This window comes from Miscanthus floridulus, chromosome 3 (genome assembly GCF_019320115.1).
Source record: "Miscanthus floridulus cultivar M001 chromosome 3, ASM1932011v1, whole genome shotgun sequence".
Classification (NCBI taxonomy): domain Eukaryota; kingdom Viridiplantae; phylum Streptophyta; class Magnoliopsida; order Poales; family Poaceae; genus Miscanthus; species Miscanthus floridulus.
This window is the reverse complement of record NC_089582.1, coordinates 46259283-46267888: the sequence shown is the minus strand read 5'-3', so window position 1 is coordinate 46267888 and position 8606 is coordinate 46259283. Positions and strand designations below refer to the sequence as shown.

Here is an 8606-nt window from a genome sequence, read left to right as displayed (position 1 = left end):
CATGAAGCAATGCCAATAGTTTGCCCATGTACACCACAAGGAAGAAAAACATTGCATTCCACATCTACACATAACCATATATATAGACAAATTCATCTAAAATTTCAACTTATTTTGTAACCTTTTGCCATTCAAATATGTACAATTATATATTTACACACTAGGTATTAACCAATACATTCACATTCCAATACCATTTCAATGAATGTGCATTAAACCTAACCAGCTAGAGTAAATAATGTCACCTTCTGCCATCACAATGTACAACTAACAACCATAAGATATCCATGAATTTTACTTGAATACTTCATATTAACCTCTATGTAACCAATACTTGAACTCTAATCCTACAATTTGACAAATGGTATGAGAAAACCAACCAATTAAAACCAGTCAAACATGGCATTACCATCCATATGCTTGGGACTTTTTACATCAATTCAACAAAAAAAAATACTAAATTTAACCTAGGCTTGGAAATTTGGATTCATTAGATGTGCATCATGTAAGCAAAATCTAGGGGAAAAATTGATGGAGACAGGTTGCTTCAACCGATTGTAGTCATGATTTGAATTTCAGGGTGGGATTTGATGGATTTAAGAAGGGACAGGCTGCCGAACAGAGAAAAATGAATGGGTGCTGTGAATCTAGGACGTGCAGCGTGGTTGAGTCCCGCTACAATGCCTCACCCCCTAGTGTCGTTAGTGCATAGCACAACACCATAAACTTGGTGCCCTAATTATAACACAGTATTGTATGCTCTCCATGACCCATTCCTTCCCATGTCCCCGCTAGCATGGCCAATTTTGGTGCCAAAGCATACGGCGGCGCAATATATATATAATATATATATGGTGCCATATTTTTGGCGTCATGTGTGGGGTATATTTCTACGAGTTTCTCCATGGGTCCAAATTTTTGTAGTTGGCTCAAAAAGAGTGGCTAAAGACAAAAAGTTGACTTCCTGTACAACTGGAGCCAACTGTGTATCAGTGCAGTCATGAGATTTTGCTCCACAGGAGGGCAGCCTATCGATTTTTTTAGAACAATGTTATTTTAATAAATAATACCTATCGTCTGTTGAAGAGCCAATAGGGCACTAATCGCCCATCCAACAGCCGACCAAGTCTACGTAGACGTAATTTTTTTGTACAGACGTATGAGCCAGTCAATTAGTTACCCCCACATACCAAAAATTTTGTGGATATAGACCGATGGGCCAGTCAATCACCGAAAAGTACCCCACATGCCGATAGGTTGATGGGCCTGCTTGTCTCCGATGTTTGTTTTTTCACGGAAACCTGGTCCTAGCAATAAGACTGGCCATGTCCTTTTTCTGTTTTGCTTTTATTTCGCATGGCTTCGGGCATAGGCGCTTCAGGTTGACGCACCCATGTTGTCTACAAGCCAAGAACAGACATACAGGTTGCCGACGACATTCCTTGATATGGAGCTGAAATCGACAGATTGGGCTAGAACTCTTGAGCCCCAGCCACAGAAGTTTGTATGGTATATGACAGCAAAATGGAATATAGACGCCTTATTGTTCTTATCTAGCAGGCTTTTAGCCAAAGTCGAGTACTACTTCTAATTTATTTAGTGGTTCGAAAAGTGCAACCCATTTCTAAAAAAATCAACATTTAGAAACTAGAGTGACCTCATTGTAGCAGTAGGACACGACCTATACATTGAAGTTAAATATTCCAAAATATATAGGATCTGCATTGTGTAGCAAAAATGAAAAGTTTATACTACGTATAGCTCACATGTTGAATTCCGTGAAACTTGACTCCAAATACTAATTTATTTAGGTGGGAGAAAATGCAACTAGGAAGGCCTTCCTGTTGGGCCAAAAAAGATGTGGTGACCAGACATATTTTTTTGGCATAATTTGAAATTAACTAACTTCAATTTTACAACAATTGATGATGTAGTAATAGTTAAAATGGAACATCTACATATCATGCTCCAACCCTATCAAAGTATTAAAAATACTTGATGCTCAATAAGTAATTATTTTTGAGCGAAGAAAGAGAGCAGATCAGATTATTTTTGAATTTATAGATTTGGAACTCCTCCATGTGCTCTCTTCATAGCAAGGCCTATTTTGGAATTAGATATTTCAAAATATGTAGCACTTAGAATCATGTATATCACCAAAATGGAACATCTACACTATGTATAGCGCACATGTCAATTTTCGTGAGATTTCGAGTTCGATTACTAATTAGTTTAAATGAGAAAAAAAATACATCGAGAAGAGTTGGCGGCAACGTGTCACAGGAATGCTAATGGCGCGACAGATGGCCCACCTTGTCAGCGCACCTCGCCATTGTGACACATCTATTGTGCCAATGTATGTGGCGCGACAACATTATCTTGTTTCAAAATATGGACTGGGGCACCAAAAGTGTTCAATCTAAAAATGTTTTTATGTCAAATTATTTTCAGATATTAATTAAAAAAGGGTAAAATAAAAAACGTTGGCCGGTAATTTGCTAGAACCATTGAGGTCACACTCTTTCAGATAAACTTTGCAAGAAAATATTTAACCCAGAACCATAAAGTAATCCCCAAATGATACACCAAGACCTAACTCCATGGCCATCATCTGTTTTGAAACAAGCTCTCCTGGATTTGGATTAGTGGCAAACATGTGGGCGTGCAAATTGCCAATGGTACTAGAGAACAGACTTTAGAACGATGTCCCAATTTAGCATTAGCCTCGGCATTTTTTGCCCCCGGGACTAAAGGACCCTTTAGTCCCGGTTGGTAATACCAACCGGGACTAAAGGTCCCTGCCCAACGGTCGTCCGCGGGGCAGGGATCTTTAGTCCCGGCTGGTATTACCAGCCGGGACTAAAGGTTTACCTTTAGTCCCGGTTGGTAATACCAGCCGGGACTAAAGATTTTAGTCCCGGTTTGAGTGATTCCCCGGGAATAAAGATTAATCTTTAGTCCCGGTTTGGACCCCTAACCGGGACTAATTATCCCGGCCTATAATTCTGCTCAATTCTTCCTCCCCGAGCCCGAGCCATTCCATTATTCAAACTCACTGCCTCTGTTCTTCAGCTTGCTGTTGTTCTTGCACTCTCCCCCTCCATTGGTGTTGCTCTTCGATTTTGGAGGTAACAAACTTAATCCTCTTATGTTTTATCAGTAGCTTATCTCATTTTGCGATGTAGATGCATGTGTAACTTTATATGTTGGACTTTATTATGATTTTATATGTCATTTTTAGCTCAAAATCACATGATGATTTGCATATATGTTTGGATAAACAAAAGTTAAATTAGTTCATCAAAATCACACCTCGCTCGTCCTCGCTGGAGCACGCGCCATCCTCGTCCCCGGTGGCTTACGTGATCTTAGAATTAATTTTTCCATGAAATGAAAAACTTAGAAAATTGTTAGAAAATTGTAGAAAATCCGTACTAGTTGAACTTGCGGACCGTGTTCATCTCGGCGACCATATTCTCTGCCTAGCGGTAACGGACGTCAAGGAGGAGCTTTGATTCTACGAGGGAGAGCGGCAACGGTCGTGGAAGACCGTGTTCCCTTTCTCGTAGAATCGGAGCTCTTCCTTGGCCAAGTACGGTGCCGTGCGGTGGAGAAATGCTCGCCGAGATGATCACGTAAGCAAGGTCAACTAGTACGGATGGTTATTTATTGAAACATGTTTTTGAGCTATAATTTGATGGATATTTGATAACTTCAGACCTACAAATGTCATCTACAAATGTTACTATCCTCGGCAACCTAAACGCCCACGAGCTCGCCGATATCGAGCAGGTCACTTAGAATTATTTTTTCCATGAAATGAAATACTTAGAAATCATGCCTTTTATTTTTTAGAATTAAATTTTCCATGAAATGAAAAATTTAGAAAATGGTTAGAAAAATGTAGAAAATCCGTACTAGTTGAACTTGCGGATCGTGTTCAGGTCGGCGAGCATGTTCTCTGCCGAGCGGTAACGGACGTCAAGGAGGAGCTTTGATTCTATGAGAGAGAGCGGCAACGGTCGTGGAAGACCGTGTTCCCTTTCTCGTAGAATCGGAGCTCTTCCTTGGCCAAGTATGGTGCCGTCCGGTGGAGAAATGCTCGCCGAGTTGATCACGTAAGCAAGATCAACTAGTACGGATGGTTATTTATTGAAACATGTGAAATCCATACTAGTTTTGTTTAAATATATCATTTTAGAAAATATGAAATTTACACTAGTTTGCAAAAATAAGTATAGAAAGTAGATGACAACTGTTACCGGATCCTCGGCCTCTCGTTCGGTTGCGAAACGACTGAGGCCAGAACTCCCTCTCATTATCTGCGGCAAGTGTAAGCAGAAGATTGTGATGGAGTACCGAGTCAAGAGACAGGGACCCAACAAGGGTTGTGTTTTCTACAAGTGCCCGGATCGCGATGTGAGTTTCTTACGCATTTTATAATTATGGCTAATTGACCTGCTTTTCTTGAATATTTTTGACTAAATATTTTTTGGCTTTAATTTCAGTGGGAGGGCAATGGATGCGATGGTTGGTACTGGGAGGAAGATTATGCTACATACGTGCAGAATTTGGGTGCGCTTGAGGTAGCGGCTGCTGCTGATGAGGCAGTGAGCCAGCAGGAGAAGCTTATTGATATTCAACAGAAGAATGATTTGTCTGTTTTAGTTGCGTACGATCACAAAATAATTATGTTACTGAAGTGCATTGTAGTTTTAGTTTGTTTAGTGATAGTTGGGATTGCTTACGTTGTAGCCAGGCTTAGTTAATTAATCAACCGTGTGTGTGTCATTTATGTTGTGTAATAAAATACTTAATTATGTTCAAGGTTTTCATAATTTGTCGTGTAATACAGATTATGTCACGCCATTGGATGTACAATGCCGATCGCCGCTCCCAAGACTTTATAGAGGGCTTGCACTATTTCTTAGGTGTGGCCGAGGCAAATAAGCGGGATGGTTTCATATGCTGTCCATGTGCCCTATGTAAGAATTTAAAGGAATATTCAAGCTCAATGAGTCTTCATTCACATTTGCTTAAGTCAGGTTTCATGTCAAACTATATATGTTGGACTAAGCATGGAGAAAGCGGGGTCATGATGGAAGAAGGTGAAGGAGAAGATTTAGACATTGATGACATTATTACTCAGTATGGTGCCTTTGATGATACTACAATGGGGGGAGATGAAGAAGAGGTAGCGGTAGAAGATGATCTCGGTGATGCTCTTGGCGATGCCATTCGTGATGCACAACAAGAATGGGAAAGTGAAAAAGAGAAAGTTAAGTTGGAGCGCATGCTTGAGGATCATAGGAAGTTGCTATACCCGACGGCTGAAGAGGGGCAAAAAAAGCTGGGTACAACACTGGAATTGCTACAGTGGAAGGCAAAGAATGGTGTATCCGATAAGGCATTTGGGAATTTATTAAACCTCATAAAGAAGATGCTTTCGAAGCCAAATGAATTGCCCACCACTACGTACGAAGCAAAAAAGGTTGTCTGCCCTTTGGGATTAAAAATCCAGAAGATACATGCATGTCCTAATGACTGTATCCTCTACCATGGCAATGAATACGAGAATTTGGATGAATGCCCGGTATGTAAAGCATCGCGGTATAAGATCAGGCGCGATGATCCTGGTGACGTCGAGGGTGAACAACGTCCTAGAAAGAAAATCCCTGCCAAGGTTATGTGGTATGCTCCTATAATACCACGCTTAAAACGTTTGTTCAGAAATAAAGACCACGCAAAGTTGTTGCGGTGGTATAAAGAAGACCGTAAGGTAGACAATATGCTGAGACACCCAGCGACGCACTACAAAGACGTCTAAGGTCCCGGCGGCAAAGAAGACCCCGAGAAAAAGAGTTATTTCTCAAGAAATACTTCCTGAAAAGACTGATGAGCAAATAGCAGCTGAAGAAGACAAAAAAGTAAAAGATTTTTTTATAGATATCAAAAACAAGAGTCAAGCAAAGCTTAAGGAGAAGCCGTACTTTTACATACCACGAGATGTGCTGAGGCAGAAGGTCGATGCTCACAAGAAAAAGATGATTGAACTTCGTAAGCCTTCGCCACTATCAGACTATGACCGCTCCCTCGTGAAGTCACATGATGCAGATAAGAAAAGGAAAAGAGCATCAGGGAAGGATGTCCCACAGCTCGAACAGCAGAAGCAACCAATGCAAAATCTTGTTGTTGCTAATAAATATGGTTCCAACATAGAAGTCTATCGACCAGACAACTTTGGAGAAGTGTCGGTTCAAGCCCTTAATGCTTTTTTTAAAGATACTGGTTTAACCTTGGATCAATTGACGGGCAAAGCTCCAATCCAGAACCTGAAAGTTGATACCTGGAAGACTTATAAATATGGCAAAAGTCTGTACAACCCTGCGGCTCTGAATGAATTGGGTACGCAAATGTACTTGCTCAACAAGTGGTACATGCAGGCGTGTGGCAGGGGTGAGCAGTGGATCTTTGTCAGATTTAGAGACCATCATTACTTCCGTGGCGATAACATCTTACATATTAGTTTTGAAGAATTGCATCAACTATTTCACTTGGACGCTCTGGACAAATCAATCATTAGCTCCTTTTGTTTGTAAGTGATTCTTACTTTTATTTAATAAACTCACTTCCATGCGTACGTGTATATAATTATCCTCACATGTAACTTATATTTATATATAGATTCCAGATGTCAGAGCTCCAAAGAATACAAGACACCAGTGTTGGCTTCATTGATCCTTATATCGTATTCAAAACCGGTATTATTGTCAAGGAGCGATCGGTCTCTGAAGCACAGGAGAATATCATGATGTTCTTCGTGAAGCAGCACGACAAGACAACAATACTTTTCCCGTACAACTTTGAGTAAGTGTTAATAATAATGTAGTCTACACATTTTATGTAATATCAATACAACTTATATGCATGTACGTGTGTGTATAAACCAATGCAGGTTTCACTGGATACTCATTGTCATTGAGTTAAACTCAAGTCAGTTAGTAATCTTGGACTCATTGAGAAAAGAGCGAGCACAATACCAAGATATGATAGACATTATCCAGGGGTAATTTCGATCTCTCGCGCACAACTATTATTGAATAGACTTTGCCATAATTTATTAACGATCGTACATTATTGGTCGCACAGGGTTTGGAAAGAGTTTATTCGGCAACACCGTAAGGATTGCAAGGCACCACTTAATGTAGTTGAAATACCAGTAAGTAGTACTATATATACTTTCCCACATGTTTAATTACTATATCGTACTTCAATTTACGTGTGAGATGCTGAGAATAATCTTCTTCTCGTATAGTGGTGTTTGCGGCAGGAACCAGGTAATAACTTGTGTGGATACTACGTTTGTGAATTTATCACTGCATACATAAGAAGAACTCCTGAAGATGTCCTCAGAGTATGTATATATCATTTTTTATTTATTTTTAAATGAATATATATATTTATATATATATATGTATTAATACTTTTCCTTTTATTTCAAATGCAAGACTGAATGGTTGAAACGAAGGGTCATGCAAAAAGACCATCTGAAAGCAATTCAAGAGTCAATAGCAGGATATCTTCTAGAAAAAGTGCTAAATCCCAACGGCGAGTTCTACTTGGATCTAAGGAACTAATGATGTAAATTAAATGTTTATTGATATCGTTATTTTCGAGAACAAGATTATGAAAGTGTTGTATATATACATATATATCTATAATATATATAGTTTCATACTTTATTCGAATAATGCTTGAGATGAAAATTAGATGTATTTATATGCATGCGTGTATTTATATTAGCAGCGTAGAATACGTACATAAAAACATATTATATATTAAACAAATATGTGTAACTGAACTGAAAACAAATTAAACAGAAAAAAAGAAAAAGAAAAGGAACCTTTAGTCCCGGTTGGTAACCCCAACGGGGACTAAAGGGTGAACCTTTAGTCCCGGTTGGGGTTACCAACCGGGACTAAAGGGTGCGCCAGGTTTGCTCGGCTGGAGGGCCTTTAGTCCCGGTTGGTAACACCAACCGGGACTAAAGGTCCCTCTTTAGTCCCGGCTCGATGACCCGGGACTGAAGGTTCCACCTTTAGTCCCGGGATCGTTGTCCCGGCGCGGTAACCGGGACTAAAGGCCGTTACCGCCCGGGACAACAAGTCCATTCTGTAGTAGTGGTGCTTCGGCTTACGAGGAGCCGATTGGTGAGATGAAGGTAAGGCATAGAGACAGCACCTTCAACAACTCTTTTACTTGAAAAAGGGGGAGGGGGGAATATAATGGCCCCTGCTAGCGCCTGGTTCCGCCACTGCGGAGCGCTAGCTGCTGACAAGGTCCTTATTAGCGCTGATTAGAGGTCAGCACTGCCAACAGCATTTATCTGGCTACCACATCAACTTATCACCTACTGAAGGGGCCAAAGGTCTCCTATCGTCTGTTCAATGGCCAACACGGTGCTAAATATGCAATTTATCAAAAGTAGCTCACCTAAATCTACATTTGTATGTTTAAATAATATTATTTTAGAAAAAATCGCAACCCATCCTTCTGGGCCAATGACTTCGCCAGCAGCCCAGAGTGCTACTCCTTCAACGTTGGTC

The 8606-nt window shown here is 40.2% G+C and overlaps 1 long non-coding RNA gene across 1 annotated transcript; it reads left to right on the top strand.

The window, feature by feature from the left end:
• The first annotated feature begins 2932 nt into the window (after positions 1–2932).
• Positions 2933–7613, top strand: LOC136545634 (uncharacterized). The gene is made up of 5 exons (XR_010781104.1): positions 2933–3128; positions 6956–7066; positions 7150–7219; positions 7316–7414; positions 7509–7613. It is a non-coding gene; the product is annotated as an uncharacterized lncRNA (long non-coding RNA).
• Positions 7614–8606: the final 993 nt, after the last annotated feature.